Source organism: Vigna angularis, chromosome 5, assembly GCF_016808095.1.
Source record: "Vigna angularis cultivar LongXiaoDou No.4 chromosome 5, ASM1680809v1, whole genome shotgun sequence".
In the NCBI taxonomy this organism is placed as follows: domain Eukaryota; kingdom Viridiplantae; phylum Streptophyta; class Magnoliopsida; order Fabales; family Fabaceae; genus Vigna; species Vigna angularis.
Window position 1 is genome coordinate 30,348,717 of NC_068974.1, and position 22,953 is coordinate 30,371,669.

The following is a 22,953-nucleotide window of genomic DNA, read 5'->3' on the forward strand; positions in this document are numbered from 1 at the left end:
AGAGCTCTCGTTGACTTGGGGGCTAGTATCAATATGATACCCCTATCTATGCTTAAGAAGATTGGTGGTCTTGAAGTCAAGCCTACGAGAATGATGCTGCAGCTGGCGGATAGATCCATCAAGTATCCCTATGGTGTTGTGGAAGATGTGGTGGTCAAAATAGATAAACTCCAATTCCCGGTGGATTTTGTAGTTATGGACATGGAGGAATCTGCAGATATACCACTCATCCTTGGAAGACCTTTCATGAAGACAGCCAAGGTTGTCATTCATGTGGAAGAAGGAACAGTGAAATTGAAAGACCAAGATGAGGAGGTGACTTTCAACGTCTTTGGGGTTGAGCAGCAAAATCATGAAAAAGAGACTAGTCTTGAAGCTACAGATGAACTTCTATCAATTACTAGTCTAACAGAGCAAGCTGCCAAGTTGGTAAAGAGGAGCTTTAGTTGTTTATCTCCAAGAGTAAAGGGAGAAGAAGAAGAAAAGGAAGAGGAACTAGTTCACCAAAATCCTGTGATGGCAAGCGATGAGCCCAAACCTGGCAAACCAGTGAGATTCAAGAATAGGTTATGGGTCATCAAGAACATAAAGATAAATGGAGTGCTTGAGATAGAGGCTCCATATTCTAGGAGAGTCAAGTTGGTGACTAGGAAATTACTGAGAGGATGTTGGTGTCATGACAAGAAGATGCATTCCAACATCAAAAATCAAACTTGAGCTTAATGGAGTCAAGCTAATGACGTTAAACAAGCGCTTACTGGGAGGCAACCCAGCTTTCTAACCCTTTCTCTATGTGCGATTTTGTTATTTGAGTGTGTTTTTATTGTTTGAATTTGCTTTAGAATGTTTTGATTTGATTTGGTTATTTTGGAGCATGTTAATTTCAATTGTAGTTTTTGTGTTGTTAATGGTTAACTTGTGTAATGTTGAGTTTTATTGTGTATTGTTGTGTTTTAGAATTGTTCAATCTGTTTTTATGTGTTCTAGTGTGATTGAGTATGTTCTGAATGGTTATGTTGAGTTTAGGTATGTTTAAAGTGTAAAATTTGAAGCCTTGAGTTGTAGAATTAGAAAGCTTTGAAAGTGTGCACCTAAATTGGCATTCTTGCACTCAATTTCAATCCTTATGGATTTGATCAAGTTTGTATAGTGAAAACATGTTAATCTGGGCTGAATTGAGCATCAAGAAGTGCCAAATTCCAAAAATCGTAGGTGTAGTTGTGAAATTCTGCAAATCTGCAATCTGGTATGGCGCTCCAGCGCCCTCTGCTCAGGGGCGCTCTAGCGCGCTCAGCACGAATCCAGTTTTCTGGCATTCTGACCCATAGCTAGCTCCAGCGCCCTCTGCTTAGGGGCGCTCCAGCTAACTTTTTCCAACCTGACCAGATTTTTCAGCAACTCTATTTTTCTCTTCTGCTTCAAATTTTTCATGCTCCAAGCTGTGTTTCGTGATTTTTCTTGCAAATTTAGTGTGTGTTTGACCTTGTGAACTCATGATCATGTGATCTAATGATTGTTTGTTACAAATACATACATTGTGAGCTCACATTTGCAAACTTTATTTTCAATCTTTTGTGCAGAAATGACTTCTTCATCCAACTCCAAGAGAATAAAAACAAACGCCGCCACAAAGTAGAGATGTCAACAGAGGAATATGCGACCCAAGTAGCATGGCTTGGGGACCAACCCAATTGATTGGGGGAGGTGGTGCAGAAAATGAAGGAGTCTGACAATGAGCTACAAATCATGAGTCACAGGACCTTTTATTTTGCTTTCTTTTACTTTGGTTGCTAGTTAGCTTTTGTTTTTCAATTTTAGTTAAGTTGTTTTTGTTATCTGGCTTGTTAGACTTTTGCTGATTCATAATGCTTATGGTTTGATATGAAATGATGCTTGAGATGGATCAATTTAGTTCAAATTGTATTGCTTCCTTCATGAAAAAGTCTGAGAATGCTATATGCTTAACTGAGATCATTATTCATGGCAGTTGCTTGATGTTATTGTGGAACCTCGAGTTGACCTTGTGAGATGTTGTGCCTTAGAATTTTCTTGTGAATGTTATCATATTTGATCACAATTGACTTTGCCTGAGTTTCTCTGATTTGAACCATTTGCTTGTTAGTTGCACATGATCAAGGCCATCTTGCTCTCCTACTTCTTCCACATATTGCCAAAAGAAACCAATTCAAAACCTTTCGACCTTGATTGATAAATGACTCTTTTTGAACCTTAAAGCCCAAATGAAATTTCCCTATTTTCCTTACCTTGAGCTAAATAGAGAAATCATATGTACTGCAGGAGAATGAATTAAGTTTGGGGGAGTTGTTATGAAAGGATGAATTGAGAAAAATTTGAAAGATACAAAAGTAACAAAAAGGAAGAAAGAAGAAGATAAAGAAAAAGAACTGAATGAAAGAAAGTTGGGATTTAAGTTCGACATTGGTGGTAATCTAAGTGAAGCAAAAGAGAACTTTTATTCATGATTGTAATTGTTTGATCTCTTAGCTCAAGGTGCTTTGTTATCCAGAAAAACCATGTTCCTTCTTAGCCCAGCCACAATACAAGCCAATGAAAGTCCTTGTGATGTTGACTTACTTGTGAATGTGTTTAATTTGGTTGAAACAAATGGCAAAGTTGATTTGTGTGACAGTTTGATAGTAGAGTGATAGACACACATCCTTATACACCAGTGCATTAGAGTGAAACACTATCTTAAGTGAGGATTGGTTCTACATAATTCAGTAAAGCATCTTGCCATGACTGTTGATCTCTTATAAACTATGGCATTTGATTGATTGATTGTGTTGTGAGCATCATAGTGGAAAACTAACATGATACACATTTCTAGTTGTTTCAAGTTAAGCAATGTATTATGAATCCAGCTGTTATCTTTGAAAAATATGTTTTGTTTGACAGTCAGATACCTTTTGCTTGAGGACAAGCAAGGTTCTAAGTTTGGGGGAGTTGATAGTGGCATATTTTACTATGAATTCAGTATTGAATTAGAGAAAATATCAACTCTTTCTCATCCTTTTTACCTTGTAAATCCTAGTTTTCATTTAGTTTAAGAAGTGGTTTCATCTTAAGCTTTAATTGGATAAATTGATCATTAACCCCTTTATTTATACAAGTTAATTAGTTGGAAGAAGTCTCTGCATCAAATGAAGAGTGCTGGAACCAGAGAAAACAAGAAAACAGCAAAAACAGCAAAAATATGAAGAACCAGAATCTGGAAAAAGTTAGCTGGAGCGCCCTTTTTCCATGGGCGCTGGAGCGGGCTCTGCACCAGGACTGGATCTAGCTGGAGCGCCCCCTACAAAAGGGCGCTGGAGCGCCCTTTTTCCTGTTTTCGCGCGCTGGAGCGCGGTCTCAAGCGCGCCTGCTGCTGATTTGGCAGATTGGGTTTATTTAACCCCAAATTAGAAGGGCTTTGATATCTTTGGCATCCCAGACACGGTTTCTCTCAATTGGAGCGTCCAGAGGCGAGCTAGGAGCTGTGGGAACAGCCCTTCTTCATCCTTGGGTCCTCCTCCTTCTTCCATTTCCACCATTGTTGTAAGCTCAAGCTCTCCATTCATGGAGAGCTAGTTTCATTCTTGTTGGGGATTGATGTAACCACGGATCTCTTATGTAATTACAATTGTTTTGAATGATTATATGCCTCTTTCATTGATTGTTAGTGTTTAATTCCTCTACTTAAAGCTTGTATGAGTAATTCAACCATATCATGATTTTAGGGTTTGCTTGATATTGGGAAATATTGGGTGAATCTAGAACTGGATTAAACACCTAAAGGAAATAGTATCTAGGGATAGAACTAGGACCTTTGGTTGTCTTGAATCTCAATTCTTAAAGCGGATGAACTTGTTAGGTTTTCCAAGGGATTGGAGTTTAAGAAGTAAGTCTAGGCTCTCTCTACCAAGGGATTGGGTTTGAGTAAATTAGAAGATTGACATTGGCTAATTAATGAAGAGGAAGTGATTTTCTATACATAAGAGTGAAGTAGGTGAAATCATCCCCCAACAATATCATTCCATAGCATTTCTAATCTTTCCATTCCTAAGTGTTTGCGTTATCAAAGATCACTTTTACCATTTATGTTTTATCTTTACTTTAATTGCATGAAAACCACAAAAATATGGAATCATTCTTTAGTCTAAATTAGTTAGATATTATACGATTGTCTAGGACACGAGTCTCTTGGGAAACGATATCCGGTCTTACCGGTTTTATTACTTGAACGATTTGGTACACTTGCCAAAGTCTCAACAGTATGAAGCATATAAGATGGGAAAATTGATGAGTTTGGCATTGCAAAATTGTAGAATTTGAGTTTCTGCATTATACGGACTCGTTGGATGAGCCCTATATCTCGCGAGGCGAGTTGGGTTTTCCTGTTACGAGTTATCTCACTAAAATTGGGATTCTTTCTTCGTTAATCGTTGGATTAAGCTGAAATTTTGACAATTGGTCTTAGACACTTTATTTTGACCGTTGAAATTTGAATTGAGGTATGTAGATAGAAAAATTAGTCTCTCACGATTGCATTATTTTTATGTAGTTTCTCTTTTGTGAAAAATATTTCTACTTGATAAGTTCATAGGTTGTTTTGCACTTATTTGTAGTTTTGGTTTGATATTGGAATAAAAAAATGTATATTATGAATGATAAATTTGTGTGAATTAAAATGTAAAACATGCTCATGTGATGAAATAATTATGTGTGTGTGTTCGAATTGTATGGTCATATAATTCCTAAGGATGAATGGTATGGTATGTAAATAATATTATGCATTTACTAGGAACGCTCTTTGGAAGTTATCTTTATACTCTACTAAACTCTTGGACTCGTGTAAAGGAAGAAATCTTGGTGGTAAAGAAGGAATGAGATTCCTATAGTTGGTCTTGAGGTCATGGACATCATTTCTTTTAGGATATAAATGACCTCACTTTGTCATGAAAGGGGAGAACCAACTACCATTACTGAAATTGTAACACTGAGGAATTCATTTTACATGACAAAGAAAAGCTTCTAGAGTTTGAATGGATGCATAAATCCAGATAATTGAGTCTAGGCTATATGTATGTTGATGGTTGAGAATTGTTTGGTGATATGAGAATTGTTGTCTTGGATAGTTGGTTTATTACTAGTGAAAAATATAACACTATAGGAGAATTTTATATGTATGTTTAAGTTATCATTAGCTTACCCTCCTTTGTTTGTTGGTTATGTCTCTTTTGTAGTGATTGATTCCATGACATGAGTAGATGAGGTTGTAGGTGGTGATGGTGCTAGCGAGTAGGTTGTGGAATAAAATATAAAGTTTCTTTTGAAAGAATGTACATAGTTATATGATATGGCTTAGTTTAATTGTGTTGTCTTATATTTTAAAAAAAAGTATTAACTCATGTATTTTGAAAAACTTTAAATTTTGTGACATGAGTGTAACTACTCTATTTTTATATGCTTACGTGTATTTCTTTTTATTTATATGACCAAGGTTGTTTAATACTTAACTTGTGATGATCCAAAACAATACAAATATTATATTTTCTTGAACTCTTACGTTCGTATATATTATTACATATTTGACATCCAAAAATACTTAAATATAACAATTTGTCATAACTTGCATTATTAAAATTTTAAATTAAAAGATAATTGGATGACACTACCTAATATCTAAAATCTTATTGTAATTTTTAATTAAGAGATGAAAATCGATTTAGTAATTTCATTATTGAAGTTACAAATTCCATTTAGAAACCTAAAAGTTAACCTATGTTAAATTTAGTTAATCTTTTTCTATTAAAAGAAATGTTTAAATACTACTTTGGTCTCTATTTGGGTTGAGTTTATTCTATATGGTCTAATTTTCTTCTTTTTCAATTTAGTCTTATTTTTTTTTTAATTTTGTTCAATTTAGTCATTTATGGTAACGAGGTTTAAATCGTTAACAAGTAAATCGAATATGTCACATGTCAATTTGTAGTTTTTTTTTGTTTTTATTTTATTTTATTATTTAATTAAAAAATAATTACTCACGTGTCATGTCAGTAAGATGTCATGTGGTAATAGTAGTGACATGTAACCGTAGTAGTGTCACATATTAGTGTTGTGAAACATGTGTCTTATGTTCAGTTTAGTTTTTATATTTATTATTTTTGTTCAATTTAATCCAATTTTTTTTTAAAATGAAACTATTTTGTTTCTTTTCAAATTAACACCAAATTTACTTTTTACATAAATGTTATATTGATATTTTTATTAAAATTAATATTTTTATTATATACTTTTGGAATTGCTTTTAAACTAACTATAACTACATTATTAAATTATCATTATTAGATTTATGTTTAATTTTTTCTAATTATATAAATTAGGGTTACAGTTATAAAAATATTATTCTTAATAAAAATTCGAGAAATATTTAATGAAAATGTGGATTTTAATAAAAATAGCAACCTAGCATTTAATAAAAATTAAATTTAGTTTCAAGTTGGAGAAAGACAAAATTGCTAAATTAAAAAAAAATGAGACTAAATTAAACAAAAGTAACAAATATCGGATCAAATTGAATATAGTGCATTGACATATGACACTGTTACTATCATGTGGCACTTTATTGATGTGACATATGAATAATTTTCTTTTAATTAAGAAAAAATAAAATAAAATAAAAAAATCATGAAGTGTTATGTGATATACACTATTTATTTGTCATTAATTATTTAAAAGTTTTTACCAAAAAAGAAATAAATTCAACAAAATTGAGACTAAATTAAAAAAAGAAATTAGAATATGTTGAACAAACTCAACAAAAATAGGAACAAAAGTGTATCGTATGATTTTTTGGTCAGTCACAACCCGAACGATCAACCAATTTGAGTGGTCAACCAATGAGCCTAGCCAACCACCAAATAGGTTGATTGGCCATGTATCAGCTCGGAGTACAAACTAGTGAGCTTGACCACCATACCAAACAGGTTAACTAGTCATACACCATCCCAAATGAATGTCCCACCACGTCTCATAGCTTGGAGCACAAGTCACCGAGATCGACTGATTACCAAACAGGTCAGCCAACTATGTACTAATCTGGATAGTCAATCACCAACTCGGTGAGAAAGACAACAAACCAAACCGATCATCAAATAGGACTGTAAACCATGAATTGAAAAGTAGATTAACCTTAAAGCTGATAAACTTAAAAGTAAAATATAATTCCTTGCAATTGAATCGTAATTAGGTCAATATGAAGTGTTATGTGATATACACTATTTATTTGTCATTAATTATTTAAAAGTTTTTACCAAAAAAGAAATAAATTCAACAAAATTGAGACTAAATTAAAAAAAGAAATTAGAATATGTTGAACAAACTCAACAAAAATAGGAACAAAAGTGTATCGTATGATTTTTTGGTTAGTCACAACCCGAACGATCAACCAATTTGAGTGGTCAACCAATGAGCCTAGCCAACCACCAAATAGGTTGATTGGCCATGTATCAGCTCGGAGTACAAACTAGTGAGCTTGACCACCATACCAAACAGGTTAACTAGTCATACATCATCCCAAATGAATGTCCCACCACGTCTCATAGCTTGGAGCACAAGTCACCGAGATCGACTGATTACCAAACAGGTCAGCCAACTATGTACTAATCTGGATAGTCAATCACCAACTCGGTGAGAAAGACAACAAACCAAACCGATCATCAAATAGGACTGTAAACCATGAATTGGAAAGTAGATAACCTTAAAGCTGATAAACTTAAAAGTAAAATATAATTCCTTGCAATTGAATCGTAATTAGGTCAATATTGATCAAAAAGTTCACAAAAAAACCTATAAATAAATGTTTTATGTAAGTAGATAAGTTACGCGCATTTAGTGTTATTTGTCAAATGTTCCCGATCAATCTAGACACAAGGAAGATTGCTTGTTGAAGAACATTTGGACTTCAAACAACACAATACAACCTCAGCTGTAGATCTTTACCCCCACACCCTAAACATAATAATATTTAAGTATGAAAGAAATTTTTATAGTATTCATTGACTTATAACCGTTTAACTTATAACCTTGGCTACACATAGGATTTGCATTTTATACTCTAAACGGGCAACTAAAACTAATCTAACAACAAGGCGAATGTGCGTATATGACATAAATATGGTATTCCAGTATTTGAAGAATCGAATTCACGTTAAATTTTTCATTTTTTGAAAAAAATAGTAAAAAAAGATGATACATTTTTTTTAAGATAAATAAAAAATTAACTTTTGAAAAACTGAATTTCGACCCATTTTCTAATACTAACTGTTCCTGTATGGGGTCGAGTCACCTAAATCTGTGGGTCCTCAGTCACGTCCGTCCGGTCTCTTCACGATCTGTCCTTCGGCTACTCTCTGTCCGTCCGTCCTGTGCGCCGGGGAGGGTATCTGTTAAAGGTGCTCCGATGCTTAAGTCAGTAAAAGGTCTGATCGATTGTTTTAGTACCGCAATAAATGTGCAATTAATGAATCTGCCTACCTCTTACCTTTGATTTGCATTTATAGTTTTGGTCATGAGCTTAGGATTAGCAGGACCTTAATCACGACTCAATCCCGAACCCAACCCTCTAATCGGTGTTTTACCTTAATCAGCTCTGCAAACCTACCTATCATGATCGTCCCGATTGAGTGCTCGAGTCCGGTCGGACATCCGAGGTGCTATGTTTGGGACCGTCCGGGATCATTAATACACTAATAATAGTACTTTATTTTAAGAAATCGACTCTTGAAAAACCTAATTCTCAACATCAACTGCAAATAAGTCTGTTGTAAAAAATGATGGTCACACAGTTCATTTAGGCTTTGTTCGTTTGAGGTGATTTGGGAGAGGTGATTTGAATGGATTTAAGGGTATTATTTTTTTTGTTTTTTTGAGTAGATTTGTGGGTAATTGAGAGTAGATTTGGAAGTAAAGTTTGTCAGAATTAGTGTAGAATTTGATTGATGTGACAGATTTAAAAAAATTGTTTAATTGGTAAAAATTAAAGGTTACCAAAATGCCTCTAGTTATTAAAGAAATATAAAATGATATTTGTTAATGTTATATTTAATTGTAAAAATGTTTATAAAAAGTAAAAAATTAACTTAATTAATGAAATTAATTTTAAAAATGTAAAAAAAATTATAATTTAATAAAATGAAATTATTTTTAAATTTAATATCTTTTGTAATATGATTTACCGAGTGGTATGACTTGATAATTGTTAATATTATTTAAATTATACTTCCTTCTTCTATTTAAATTATTAATATTATATACATTTCGCATCCACACTCCACTTCCTCCTTCTACTTCTCTATCCTTTCCCTCTCTCTTTATCCCTTCTTAAACCCCAACACTCAGCACATCGCATACCACTGCCTCCCATTCCCACACCACCAACCTAATAATCATGCATCGTTATTGCAGGAACTCCCAGGGTCACGTCATGGGCACCTGCACATGCACCATGCTTCACACCGAACACGAAGTCTATTGTTCCTACACGCCCTCTCCTTCTTCCGCCAACTGTATGCTCTCCCTCGGTACTCCTTCCACGCGTTTCACCGAAGGCAAGGAGTTACGAAACCGCCACGAACCTCGCTCTTCCGTCACCAACTTTCGCTGAGACTTGAGGGTAAGAAGGACATTTGAAAGGGGATCCACTCAAATCTTCACAAAACAACGGGATACCAAAAAGTCTTATATCTCGCAAATCTTCACAAATCTTTGCAAATCCTTCGTCGCAAATCCCTTGATGTGAACACGTTTTTAATCGCAAATCATCGCTCACAAATCTTCATGAATAGTAATTCCGCACAAGCGAACATAGCGTTACGGAATTATTTTTTTTAAATGGATTAACTGCGAACAAAAGAAAATCTACTTGTTTCCTTTAGAAAAAATGGGATGTTGGAAGAGGCGTAGTTTCTGACTGAAAATTACTCAGTACTTTCATGGTAGTGATTGATAATGACATTACTTTTTACTTACTTCATTTTCTCAGTTAAATTTCTCAAATCAAATGTCTTTATTGCCCCAGACTTTAGGAACATGCATAATCTCAACTAGGACTCTGCACCTTTGAATCAAATGCACTGTCCCTCTCCCCTCCCCAAAGTGTAATAACAAAAGTTGAATACTTCATTAAGAATTTAAAAATTGAAATTATTCTTTAATTTGAAAAAATTTCAATAAAAAAAATTAATTAATAATTTTATTCCTATATTTAATATTTTCATTTAATTGTTTTTTATACTTATTTTTTACTCAATGACTGGACTAAAGTGGTCTTTTTGTCAAATTGTAGAGACCACCATTTGTAAAATATCATGTGACATGAGTTATTTATTTATTTTACCTCTAAAATGGAATCTTTATAGTTTTTTTTTCCTCCTTTCATTCTTCTTTACATCCTATCACCACTTTTTTTTTCTCTCTATTTTCTTCACCATCCATCCTCCACCAACTTTTTCCACTTTCTTCCTCTCTTCTCCACCACCATTTTCTCCTCCTTTTTTCCCTTTCTCCTTCTCATGATTCATAAGGTGTTCAAATTTGGGTTAAAGTTGGATATGTTTCTTAACAATACGTTGATTATTGTCTACTTAAAGTTTGAGTATATGCACATAAGATATTCGTGAAAATTTAAGTGAGTTAGATATATTTTTAATGTTTAAATTTTGATTTGAAATTGAAATTTATCTGTTTCAAAGTTTAATACAATTTATTCTCTAAACTTTAAAAATTAATATATATAATTATCAAACTCAATTTAAATAAAGTATTTTAAAATATGAAAAGTTATTTCAAACTCATGTTTACATGGTTTGATAAGTGTCATAAGTATAAAATCTCATTTAATATATAAAAATGAATATTTTCATTATTTTTTAAATTTAAAAATTAAAATATATCAAAATTCAAAACACTAACAAATTATAATTTTAACTATAGACACATGTAATAAAAAAATAAAATAAATTGAACCTAACCAAATAAACCTTAAAATAGACTAAAGAGTAGGCCATTGGAAAGTCACATTTCAAATATGTCATTTCAGATATAAAAAGACCCAGAACTGTGGGTCAACACTGACATTCACATGTCCATGATAATAAGAAAGTTACAAATGGCCTCATTTAATACCCAGCCCTTGTTTGTTTATATATGAACATATATAAAAAAATCACATTGTTATTTAATAAAAATGCTAAAATCCTTTTTTTCCTTTAATTCCTATAAAACATTATTCGTAATTTTATTTTATTTGGTTAAATTTAGTTTTTTAATTTTTAAAAATAATCCAATTAAGTTTTTTATACTAAATTGACGTGAACAGAATTTATACATCAAAGTATTCTTTTTTAAAAATTTAAAAACTTAAAAATTTAAATTAATTTTATTTTTTAGATAAACTGATCTGAAGTATAAATTCTAGCTAAAATCTAATGGATCAGTTTAATATAAAAGATCTAATTAGATTATTTTTAAAAGTTAAAAGACTAAATTGAAACAAACAAAAGTTAAAGATCTCATTGAAATTTTTATAGAAATTATAAGATAAAAAGGGATTTCAACCTTAAAAAAACTTATATTTATAAAAAAAAATTCTTTGAACTTGTGAGTAAGACAATTCTGTTTTGGGAGATCAATCATTGGAGAAAGAGGAGGGTAAGAAATAATTGCCATATAAGCATTCAATATTTTGGGTGAGTTGGTTTATTTAGTTGAACCATAAAAGCAAAAGAAGTGTCTAGATGAATATAACCTTTTGGGGTGTTTGGACCATGAATTTGAACATGATAAAGCAGTGGAATTTAGGTTTCTTTGTCTCTAGAATGATTAACAAAATCTTAAAAAAGTTTGGTGGTAAGTATTTTTTGTGGGTCCTAGAGAGCCTCTTGAGCACACTTTCAAATTTGTTTACAGTGTTCTTTACGAAAATTGAATCATGGCTCATAGAATCTCACGCCACCAAGATGCAAAATCCAAAAAGTGAATTTGATTAGAGCAGTGGAGGACAATCATGCTCTTATCATAAACCCTATTTGCCAAAAATATTGTCATTATTAGCATATAGTGGAATTGTTGCCCCCAAAGTTTCAAAATGCCAACTTTCTTTAAAAAAATTTTGCTCCTTCACCTTTCATTTATGATATCAATGATACATATTTTCCAGTTTAGTTTATAAACTAATTAACAAAAAAACTCATTTTTTTATATTAATTTGAAAGAGTATACCAAAAAAAAAAGTCGTGTGAGAAAGCATGTAGTGCAAGACACCGAAGTAGAGTTGTTCTAAGAGTCTGGTGCAATGGCAGCTTTGTGTTGCTTGAAGAAAGAACGAAAAAGGAGTACCAACAGTGGTTTAAAAGTGACACTAAATCCTATTACAAGCAACTATGCTTACCATTTCCACAACACATGGCTACCTTTGATTTCATCTCTTTTTAGTCTTCATGCTTTAATAACACTTTTCTTTCTTATGTGAAGAATTCTAACGAGAAATTATAAATTTAAAGAAACAAATTGTTCTTACATTGGATTTTATATTAAGTGCATATGACCGTGATTTTGATTGTTTGTGTTATTTGTAAAGTGTATTTTTATTGTTGAGATGGAGAAATTTATCTGTAAAAGATTCTTTAACGTTCAAATCAGTAAGAAAGTTAAGATTTTTGTATAAATTATGTATATCAATGATTATGAAAGAGTAAGTATTCCTTAAAAGATATTAGATGTATTTATAAGATCAACATGACTTATGATTTATGTTTCTATTTGAGTAATATTTATCTATAATAAATAACTATAATATTAAATAATAACCAACATACTAAACTATAGAGATTTTTTTATAATATGTGAATATGACTCAAATAGGCGTATGTTTGGATTGCTTTATAATGAAAAGGCTTAAAGGGTTTTATTAGATCATGTACTGTATGTTGTGGACGATCGGTACTACATGGAACAGACGGTCTACCGAAAGCGGCCAACACGCTCAATGGAAAAGAACCGATCGGCGGTAATACCATTAATGGATAATAAAGGTGAGTAATGCTTACATCACGCAAAAGGTATTTATGGCTAATCAACAACGGATATCAGGCAGATGGTGCTGGATATAAGGGAATTAGCGAGTGATTAGGCACGAAATATATTGCATTAAATCATTCAATGGCGTTCGATGGGTTGGACAATTACAAAGCCTATAAATACAGAACTAATGACCAAGTAAATTTTGATTTTTCTGAGATTATTGAAGACCTTAGAAGACACCTCACTGACTTGAGCGTCAGAGTGTTTTCTTGTCTGCAGGTCACACCTTGCTGAACCAATCGGGAGGAGGAGATTTGAACCCTTAGTCGTACACCGAAAGAGAGGAGATACGTGGAGCAGATACCTCGAACCCGCATTAAACATAAACAGATTATATTCTTTAATAGATTTATTGAATCAAATAAAACAAAAACAATTGATACATAAAGAAAAAAATTATAAATTTAATCATTTATAAAAAAATTTAACCCTTTATCATATTTTCATGTTCACATAGTTATTCGATAACCTAATGTAGATAAACAGAGAAGAGAAGCTTTAGGTTTGATTCAAACAAATCATATACAAATTTTAAGAAACTATGTGAGGAAAACATGAGAATGTGATTACATGTCTTCAAGCTATTCATCATTTGCAAAAGAAATTCTTTAATTAAATTATGCAAAATATAATGTTTACTTTTTCATGTTAATTAAGCTTTTTTTTTAAGAAATAAGTTTTCTTGTTATTTTTCATTTCAACGTTTCAATCATTTTTTTTAATATATTTAGGAATTTATAATAATCTTAAATATGAAACGATTTTAAAATTGTTTCAATTCATGGGTCCAAGTCAAGTATTCTTTCACATAAAGTCTCCAAGTTTCAAGTTTAAATTTGTCTTTAGTCCTTTCTTCATGTTTTGTCACATTGAATGCTACCTGCAAAAAGTACTTATGGTAAAGTCAATATCTGTCTGAATGTTGTAACAGTAAATGCGTAATCAAATTCAAAAGTAACCCAACTAGGATATCAAACTTGTATTTATAAATTTTGGAATGAACTTAGATTTTGATATGAGCTTCATATTAATGTCGGTCTAATTACGATCCAATACAATAATGACATAAATTAAGGTTAACATGATTATTCTTATTATTAATCTTGTGTGTAATCTAGCCGACCGATCTATCAATCATTTTACAATGAATCAAAATGTATGTTGATTGTTCGGTCGTGGATGACCGAACAATCGTGCAAAAACTAATTAATAAATTTAAGTGTTTTGTATGATGTACAATGATTGAAAAATGAAAAAAAGAAATTAAGATTTTTATTAGATGTTATCTTGATAAATGAATTTATTTTTCTTTTCCAATATTTAATTCAATAGTATTTTTAACTTGAATTTGAGATTATTAGCTAATTAATTCAACAGGTGAATATTTTGAATAAAAAAATAAGTTGAAAGTTTACTAAAACAGAAATTAATGACATCGAAATTTAATAATTATAAAAAAGATAAAATTAATTAATTGAAAAATGTGAAACGAAAAATACACACTCAATCTAAATTAAAGATATAAAAATATTTACAATTAAATTTTTAAAAACCACAAACTTAAATTACCCATTAATTCTCTTAAAAGAGATTTTTTTTTGTTTGGAAAATGGATTGCTCATATTCACACGTGACTTTATAAAAAAAGTAATGAAAATAATAGAAATATTAGTATTGATTTAACATAACTGTTGGTCACCTTTTAAGAAAAAATGGTTTCGTAACAGTTATTATTCTTTTAATGAAAAGAAAAAACGAAAATAAAATACAAAAGGGGACACCATAATTTTAGAATTTTCTTTTGTAACATGTGCATATATAAAGTTGAAGAGTGAAACTATAAATTAATTAGAATTTTTAATATAATTTTGCTTGTCTGTGTACTTGAACATTAATTTTCAATATATATTTTTATTTTATAATTTCTTCATTTGAATTCTAAGACTCTTGATATTTTTTTATTTTATTTTAGTACCCCAGTGAGAGACACAACATGTGAAAGTAGAAGAAAACATAGCTGGAATGCGTGAACATACGTGCCTGTAAGTGCTGTCATGTTTCAACCCACTTCATAATTTTCGTGTGTCGGTGGACTTAACACTGGGATTAATAAATACTTTAATCAATTATTTCTTTGATACATTAGTTTCATATATGTTTTTTCAAATATTTTTGGGACAGAGAGAGTCACCTTCTGACGTGTTCTTTTTGCTTTCAAACACTTGGATCGTCTTCAATCTCTTGTTGTTGATCGATCGGTATTGACACGAACCGATCAGTCTTCTTCTTGACGAAGAGGAATGTACCTGCAAAAGGTATTCCGACGCTTAAGTTAGGTGTGTTGTTGAAAAGCCCCGGCTCTTGGTTGAATATCTAGTGAATGATTATCACTATTTAGTATTTGAGAGTAACATAGAGTGTATAATGCGTAAGTGAAAACGTACCTTGCTTGTGGTCCTGGCTCTATATTTATAAGTTGTCTCATGGACTTTAAGCTGACATAAGCCTAATAAAATATAAACAGAATAAAATATAAACAGATTTACCACTTATCAGTATCTTAACCGCCTATCTTCATCAGATCTTCAATCAGATATTCTTCATTATTTTATTATCTACTAGACCACTGGCCCAATAATAGCTTAAGCGCTAGCCCAATTACGGATAGACCGGTCGCCTTTATTAATAACCGCTCGGTCCATATTTCATACGATACATTATGCCCCCAAGTCCGAGTTAATCGTTCAGCTTTAACTATGGTTAACTATATGACTTATGAGTTTGAGGGAGACTATTTTTCCTGTAGTGAGGAGTTTGCTTTCCGTGTAAACATGAATCGAGAAGGATTTACCTCTCGGCCTTCAACATGAACCGAAAGGGATTTACCTCTCGGCCTTTAACATGAATCGAGAGGGATTTACCTCTCGGCCTTCAACATGAACCGAGAGGGATTTACCTCTCGGCCTTCAACATGAATCGAGAGGGATTTACCTCTCGGCTTTCAACATGAACCGAGAGGGATTTACCTCTCGACCTTCAACATGAACCGAGAGGGATTTACCTCTCGGCCTTCTACATGAACTGAGAGGGATTTACCTCTCGGCCTTCAACATGAACCGAGAGGGATTTACCTCTCGGCCTTGAGCTTTAGATTGTTGGCAAGAAGGATTTACCTCTCGGTCTTTGACTTCAGATTGTTGACGAGAGGGATTTACCTCTCGGCCGAGAGGGATTTACATCTTGGTCTTTGATTTTGACCTAGGAGTTCTTCCTGGGGAACAAGCTTTATCGTTTGGCTTTGAGAGGACTTTACCTCTCTGCTTTGAGCTAGGAGTGCTTCCTAGTAAACGGGCTTTACCGTTCGGCTTTGAGAGGGCTTTACCTCTCTGCTTTGAGCTAGGAGTGCTTCCTAGTGAACGGGTTTTACCATTCGGCTTTGAGAGGGCTTTACCTCTTTGCTTTGAGCTAGGAGTGCTTCCTAGTGAACGGGCTTTACCGTTCGGTTTTGAGAGGGCTTTACCTCCCTGCTTTGACTTTGACCTAGGAGTTCTTCCTAGGGAACGAGCTTTACCGTTCGGCTTTTTAGCGTAGGAGTTCATTTTGGAACTTCCTAGAGGACGAGAGTGTCAGTTCTTTGGGACATGCAACACCGCTCGGTTTTTCAGCGTAGGAGTCTGTTTTGGAACTTCCTAGAGGATGAGAGTGTCAGTCCTTAGGGACGTGCAACACCGCTCGATTTTTCAGCGTAGGAATTTGTTTTGGAACTTCCTAGAGGACGAGAGTGTCAGTCCTTGGGGACGTGCAACACCGCTTGGTTTTTCAGTGTAGGAGTCCGTTTTGGAACTTCCTAGAGGACGAGAGTGTTAGTCCTTAGGGACGTGCAACACCACTCGATTTTTCAGCGTAGGAGTTCGTTTTGGAACTTCCTAGAGGACGAGAGTGTCAGTCCTTGGGGACGTTCAACACCGCTCAGTTTAGGACCAGGAGCTTTTGGAGAGTGTTCCCTGGGTTTTGTTGACGCCAATGATGGCTTACTTCTCGGTCTTCGACCTAGGAATCGCGGGAGAATTTCCTAATGGCCGAGAGGGATTTACCTCTCGGTTCTTGTCCTCCTCTTGGACGAGTGGTCTGTATGGTCGTGACACCTGCACTGTGAAGCCGAACGGCTGAATACCAGTGAGGTCGAATGGCCGAGCGGTTGCACAGTTGAACACTTGATGCCAAATTTGGCTAGGTGGTAAGTGCGTCATTAAATCTTTGAACAATATTATAATATTGAATTAAGATATTTAAATTAAATCATATAATAAAATGAATTTATATCGAAATAATTATCTGTAAAGCCGTAGAAGCTTGTTGATGTTGTCTGGTTCCTTGCGGTTTCAGTAGGATGCCCCCCAGCCCCATGGTGGGCGCCAAATGTTTCTGCAAATATTTTTGGGACCGAGAGACTGACCTTCTGACGTGTCCTTCGTGCTTCCAAACACCTAGATCGCCTTCAAACTCCTGTTGTTGGCCGATCGGTATTGGCACGAACCGATCGGTCTCCTTCTTGACGAGGGGGATGTACCTGCAAAAGGCACTACGACGCTCAAGTTAGGCGTGTTGTTGAAGAGTCTCGGCTCTTTGTTGAATATTTAGTGAATGATTATCACTGATTAGTATTTGAGAGTAACATAGAGTGTATAATGTGTATGTGAAAACGTACTTGGCTTGTGGCACTGGCTCTATATTTATAAGTTATCTCATGGATTTTAAGCTGACATAAGTCCAATAAAATATAAACAAATTTACCACTTATCAGTATCTTAACCGCTTATCTTCATCAGATCTTCAATAAGATATTCTTCATTATTTTATTATCTACTAGACCACTGGCCCAATAATAACTTAAGCGCTGGCCCAATTGCGGATAGACTGGTCGGCTTTATTAATAACCGCTCGGTCCATATTTCATACAATACAATATATATATATATATATATATATATATATTATATATATATATATATAAATGAAAAAATACTGTACTTCTATCTTGATGAGAAAAATTATTGTAATGGTGAAAAAATAATGTAAATATAATTTGAAAAAAATTCTTAAATATATTTGTAATTTACTATTAAAATAAAAATACAAAAAATAAATTATTTAAAACGACTTCTAACATAATCCAGTGATTTAACTTATATTTGTAATTATAATATTTTAAATATATATTGGTTGAAGGTCGATCCTTTTAATTGAGAACACAAAATATGAATCTAATATTATCCTTTTTATGGGTAGTTTTGTAAGAACCCATGAAAAATATTTACCTTAATGGTAACAATTTTATTACTAGTAGTAATAAATTTCTTTGTGAATGGAAAATATAATTAGTAAGCTTATATAAATAAAACGTGATGAGTTAAACAAAAATTTATAGTAGCTTAGATGGAAAACATTTTGTAACACTTGGGACATGGGATCAAACCTAGTAAAATACATTTTTATAAAATAAATTAAAATAAATAATAAATAAATAAAGGGAATGGGAAATAAGAAGTGGACAACGGACTTTCTTAAATAAGAAATTTGTCCATTTATAGTGATATTTTATTATTGTTAATTTATTTTGTGATATATTCATTTTGTATGATTTCTGTGATGATTGTATTTTATTATATTGGATTTGAATTTATGCATCCCAACATGATATGAGTATTATGGGGAGATTTTGTAATGGTATAATATGAGTGAGAAATATGAGCATGATATGAGTCTCGTGGAGAGATTTCGTAATGATATAGTATTAGTGTATATGTTGATGTTGAGGGTCCTGTTGTTGAAGGTTATCCTGATACTCATCCAGTCTCAAGTAGAGAAGGATGAATTATGTGGTGAGAGGGCAGGAGGTCTTGGTCTATGTGCCGGTTTTGGACATAGTGTTGAGGACTAACCTTGTGGATGGTATGGAGTATTTTGGAAGTATATTTGTAAGAAGTAGAAGTCATCACAAGTGCATAACCTTCCGTGATCGCTCATCAACGTATCATCCAGAATAAGTGTCTATTGGGTATTGTGGGATGAGTGTCTATTGGATATTGTGGGATGAATGTCTATTGGGTATTGTGGGATGAATGTCTATTGGGTATTGTGGGATGAATGTCTATTGGGTATTGTGGGATGAGTGTCTATTAGGAATTGTGGTATGATGGGATGAGGGTCTATGGTGCGATTGTTGTATGATGGTATGAGGGTGTCTGACATAATTATTATATGATGTTTGTTGAGTGTATCAAAGTAATTATGCATGTTTTATAAATGATTTGTTGCATGTTAGCTCACCCTATTTGTTCGTGTTTGTTTTTGTGCGATGATTGTATAATTCATTATACGGGAGCAGATGAAGGAATGTCGTCTGATTCAGTGCCAATGAAGAAAGAGATAGAAGAATAAATTAGAAGAATTCGAGTTATATTTATGAGTTTGTAGTTGAAATCTGAGTTTAAAACATATATATATATATATATATATATATATATATATATATATATCAACTATGAATTATCAACAATAATTATCAACAATATATATATATAATCTCACACTTGATAATTCATAGTTAATATATATATATATATATATCAACTATAAATTATCAAGTGTGAGATTATAAATTATCAAGTGTGAGATTATGGGATGTTATCTTAAATGTAATGTTACAGTATATCAATTATGAAATATCAAGTATGAAATTATGGAATGTTTACATGGTAAAAAGTTAAATGAATATTTTTTCCAAATTTGGAACAGTCTTATTTAAATTATTTGACCATCAATAATATTTTGTCACGTGTAATCATTCCTCAGCTCTATGGAAAGAATGAGTCAAGCAATGCACTGTGGACCAATCTAGTCATTCGTTGCCATACCCTCAACTTTTAATATTATTTTCTAATTAGCAAAACCAATACATAGTGGTGTAAACAATGAGTTTAATAATGACCGTAAATTTTTAAATAACGGGAGAATTATTTAAAAATTTAAGAATATATAACTATTTGTATAAAAGAAATTTTATCTAGTAACTGTTTTCTTTTCTATAAATAAAAAATAAATTTTGTTCAGCAATATTACTGTATTTTCTACACTAGACATATAATAATTAAATGAGTCAAATTATATACACTACAACGTTCTTACTATAATATTTCACAATTGAATTATTTCATAATTTCAATTTTCAATTAATAAGTTATATATGATAAATTAATTCTTCATAGTGAATCATTATATCACAATTATAAATATTTTTAACATCTCATTTATAATTTAAAATATATATTAAATCAATTTTAAAAGATATATTAAATCAATTTTGTAACTAATTTAATATAGGTGAATGTAATATGTCGAAAATATATTAGATGATTGTACAACCGATCTAATGCATACTCATATTATATTAGTTATGAACAATCGATCTAATACCTTTAATAGAAAATGAAAAAAGAAAAACATTTTCAAAAGACACATTAAATTGGTTAAGATTCATAACTGATATAATATTTTTCCATTAATGCAATCAATAATTGTCTTCTTTTACGTGAAGCTTTTTTTTTCTTTCTTTCTTCATATATGCTAGTCAACAAAGTAATGCAAGTTCTGAGATAAAAAATGTATAATATTTGATAGATATATTATCTTTATTTTATATTTATCTTTTATTTTAGTTAGTTTGTTATTTTTTATTTGTATTTTGGACTTAGCCTATATTTGTTCTATTATAAATAGAGGACCCTACGTGTATATTCAACACAAGAGAAATTAATCTCATATATGGTTTTTCATTATATTCAACAATATTTGAGAAGAAAATGAACATTTGTGAACAACATCTCACTATGTATAATAAATAAACAAAATTGAATCCAAAGTATATCAAGTAAGCTGCTAAGTGATAAATAAATCTACTTAAAAAATAGTTGAAAAGATTTTAAGTTCTCATTGTTGACAAATGTTCATCCCCAAAAATAAATTCACAATATTCATTTTAAATCTTCAATTTGTGATTTGTATATAACATTGAAATTATTTTTATGGTGAAGAGAAAACCTTATCACGGGTTAATTTATTATTGGTTGGATAAAAAAATTTAACAATAAATTCATTCACCACCTATAATATTAAAATAATCAAATCAAACTTGAGATGGAAGGACACAATACGATACTGAAATCAAAAGAAGTTATCAATTTAAACGTGACAAAAATTTAGTTAAAGTAACCACCTAACTACATTGTAAGTTATTCTTTCCTATTTTCTACCTTCTCACACATTGGAGACATGTAACAATACATGAGAAGCAAAGCCATAACAAAATTATGAACACTATTATTGCAAATTTCACATTATATACTCAAAAACTAAAAGTTAGCAACTAGGAAAGGTCCAGTCTAGAAAATTACCTTTCATGATAAATTGATAGAGATCTCTTCCACTCTTATTAGTTTCTAGGACTCTTGGCCTCTCCTTTTCTCTTTTCCACTGCTATGAAAATCAAATTAAATCTTGAGATAAGAGAAATGAAATTCACAAACCTAAACACCATTGTGCATGATAGAAAGATAATATAATAGAGCACAAATACAAGAGAGGCTTGTGATCCAACACAGACGAACGAGACTAGGCCTAGGACATGCAAAATGTGCAAACAAAAATTACGAATCTACTATACAAATTGGACTAGGGAGGGAATGAGGCAGATCTGAGTGACAACACCTAGTTTGTTTCTTCTGTCACTTCGCACAACAAACCATATGAATGAGGTTTGGAGTGCCTCAGAGATTATTGAATAGAGTGGCGAGACAAATGTATTACTCGACTGCGATGGTAACCTTGATGCCAACAAGTTTGGTGAAGCGCAATGGTGAGGGGTGAAAGGCTTGGAGGATGTGGAATGGAGTGACGAGACACCATTAAAGGGCGATGAGACGACGACAAATTGCTTCAAGCCTATAAATTTGGTCAACGACGGTAAGGAATGACACTAGGAAAATGTTTTCTAATGCATGGAGAGGGCACGAAAAAGAAAAAAAAACACTAATAAAAATGTTAAAGATATTAGATCAATTTCTACTACAACCAATTTAATATGTAAATATTAGGTTGATTCTCCTTACAATCAATTTAATATGCTCTTTCCATTATTTAAAAAATTGCAACTATATTTTTTATTACATGGGTTTCGCTCCAACCTATTCAATATGTTATTCTAATAAATTTATTTTGTGTTAATAAGATTTTCACTTATATAAAACCAAAGATATCACTTCTTTCATAATAAAACATCACATTATTAAAACAAGAATATATTAATTATTAAATATTATATTTTACTCTAAAAATTAAAATCTGTTTAATTATTAAAAATAAGAGGAGAGTGTCCTAAATATATAAAAATGGATATATGTTATTATCTTTTCTATATTCTTGCAAAAATTGTGATATAATAACTTTGTTTAACAATTGGTAGGTTCTCCTTACTATGTAAGTTCTTTATTAGCTAATTAAAATTTGGTGACATAATATGTTGAAGTGAATAATTCAAAACTGCTAAATTGTATAGTAAAAGTATAAAATATATTAAAAATGAGAAAATTGTAAATTTATAGCTATCTAAAAGGAACCTTTCTGACTGTGTCACTGTCCATCTTTTCCTCTTTATTCTTTATTCTTTATTCTTTGAGCACATCGCCAAGAAGCTTTGCACCTAAAATTCTCAAAACAACATTATTGAATATATCATTGTCAAGGGTGATAAAGCCA